The following is a 2,877-nucleotide window of genomic DNA, read 5'->3' on the forward strand; positions in this document are numbered from 1 at the left end:
ATGGGAGACTGGTCCATTCTTGGTCGCTTCTTAACGGAGGTTCAGAACCACTCCACGGTGATCGGCAAGATCTGGCTGACCATGCTCCTCATCTTCCGCATCCTGCTGGTGACCCTGGTGGGGGACGCAGTGTACAGCGATGAGCAGTCCAAGTTCACCTGCAACACACTGCAGCCTGGTTGCAACAACGTCTGCTACGATACCTTCGCCCCAGTCTCACACCTGCGTTTCTGGGTCTTCCAGATAGTGCTCGTCTCCACACCGTCTATCTTCTACATTGTCTATGTGTTGCACAAGATAGCCAAGGATGAGAAGTTAGAGCCTGAGAAGATCCATGAGGTCGCCAAGCCTCCTCCTGCACGTGAAAGTCTCAAACATGTAGGGGTGGAGGATGGGGAATCCCTGGAGGCCAGCAACCGCTCCTTCAACCCCTGCTATGAGAAGGAGTGGGGCGCCCGGGAGGGGGGGTGTGTGGAGCAGAGCCTGCTGGAGGAGGACTTGAGGGAGGTGGGGAAGGATCCCACCGAGCTGTCCAGCCAAGTGCTGCTGACCTACATCATCCACGTGGTGCTGCGCTCCATCATGGAGATAGCCTTCCTAGTGGGCCAGTACTACCTGTTTGGCTTTGAAGTGCCTCAACTGTTCCGCTGTGAGACCTACCCCTGTCCTAACTGGACTGACTGTTTTGTGTCTCGTGCCACGGAGAAGACCATCTTCCTCAACTTCATGTTCAGCATCAGCCTGGGATGCTTCATCCTGAACATTGTGGAGCTGCACTACCTGGGCTGGGTCTATATTTTCCGTGTGCTGTGCTCTGCCTGCTCTACATGCTGCGAGCCAGAGAGGGACCCTGTGGAACTTGTGGACCTGTATCACAACCACAACCCTCTGCTGCTGCAGCTCAAACACTCCCTACGAGGCAGGGTGGTCCTGCAGACCTCCCCTCCCATGTCCCAGGAGAAAAGCAGTGGTGTGTTGCCCACCCACACCCCAGCCATCTCCTTCGAGACGGACTCCACAGTAGAGTGCACCTCCAAGAGAAGCCCAGATGAGAAAGAACGCACTAAGGCCAAACTGGCCAACATGACTAAAATAGGCAGAGGCAAGAAATCCTGGCTGTGAACTGTCAAACTGTGTATTTTTTCTTTCCCTTGAATATTCTTCTTTTGCTGCTTCTTCCAATCAACTGAAGATGGATTACAGTTGTTTACAGTAAGACTGCAAAAGTAATAGTCCTTTGAGTCTTTTGCAGTGAATCTTTAGAAATTCCATAGGAGTACCCATAGCCCGCAAAAGCATTGAACACTGGATGTGCTCACATTTCTGTGTGTACATGGGTAGAAATGATAAACTTTAATATGCAACCACTTTGGTGACTTGGTCGTTCCACCAATTAGGTGCCGTTTGAGTATTGAAAACAAATAAGAAGTTTTATTTCACCTAATTTTAACATTCTATCATAAAGAGCACATGTACAGCTTAATGAAAAACACATTTGCCCATTTCAGTAGGTTACATAAAACAAACGACTATAGTATGTGCCTAATAAGTGCCAAATAAAGTAACAAGGTTGACCGTAACAGGATTGATGATTTCATCTTAAATCAGCAATAAATCCCCTTGTGACAGGGGGAATGGAAGCTTGTTGTGTGCAACAGGGAGGGGCAATTGAATGCAAGCTTCACACAAAAATGTTTAATTGTTAAATCATTTCTGGCCTATCTAGGGTTAATAGGATTGATGTGTTATGCTGGACCTGCTTGATTTTCCACCACAAAACACCAGAAAATGGTCATAAAGAGTAGAACTGGCATTTACACAATGATTTGACTATGAGATCATGTTCAGTGTCTCTTTTGAATAGTTTAACCATACTCAAACAGTCCAGTTGAGATAACAGGGTTGACCTAAAAAAAATATAATCTTAAAATGAATCACTAATGACATAAAATAAATAATACTCTTCAGAAATGACTTTTCCAACATAACCAGGGCTTTATAATGATGGTGAAAACTTGGAGAAATGTTGTGGTTAAGTGGGTTAAAAATCTTCCTAAAAGTCACAGAGGATGCACAGAGGCACTTTAGTAAGTCTTGAATTCATATACAAAATCTGATTGATTTAATTTTCCATGTGGTCTGTATTACAGGGCACTTCATTAAATATAACAGGCTTTTATTTGTGCAAAACCTTTACTTAGAATGTCAAAGTGATGCAGAAAGCACTAATATTGTCGAACGACCCAACTATTCATATCACATCTGTAGTATAACCAATGAAATGGTTTCAAAAGGAAATAATACTTTCCACAATTTCAACATATATAATATACATTTTTTACAACTTTTTAACTTAAAAAAAAAAACAATTTATCAAGTTATTATTACAAAAGTGATTTGTTGGCAGTTTTTGTCATAAAATGTTCTTCTTAGTACACTACCAGTTTTACCTCATGCTAATATCTAGAAAATCTAAGAGAAGACGGCCCCTTTCTCTTGATTAGAAGATTACTTTAGGAACTTTAACAAGGTATCTTGAGAGCAGGTGAGTGAGAGAATACCAGGAGTGTGCAAAGCTGTCATCAAGGCAAAGGGTGGCTATTTGAAGAATGTGTTATTTCATTGTTTTGATGTCTTCACTATTATTCTACAATGTAGAAAATAGTAAAAAGAAAGAAAAACCCTTGAATGAGTAGGTGTGTCCAAACTTTTGACTGGTACTGTAGATAAAAACATTTTCCTTAAAGTATATTTTTAGGGGGGGTATACCGAATATTTGGTAAAAGATAAAGTCCATATTATGGCAAGAACAAATAAGAAAATAAAAACAATGCATCATTACTTTAAGATCAGGTATGTCAAGATGGAACATTTCAA

The 2,877-nt window shown here is 42.0% G+C and overlaps 1 pseudogene; it reads left to right on the forward strand.

Annotated features, from left to right (window-relative positions):
- On the forward strand, positions 1–1,614 carry LOC110533109 (gap junction delta-2 protein pseudogene; annotated as a pseudogene).
- Positions 1,615–2,877: the final 1,263 nt, after the last annotated feature.

This window comes from Oncorhynchus mykiss, chromosome 10, assembly GCF_057628025.1.
Source record: "Oncorhynchus mykiss isolate SJ-2025 chromosome 10, ASM5762802v1, whole genome shotgun sequence".
In the NCBI taxonomy this organism is placed as follows: domain Eukaryota; kingdom Metazoa; phylum Chordata; class Actinopteri; order Salmoniformes; family Salmonidae; genus Oncorhynchus; species Oncorhynchus mykiss.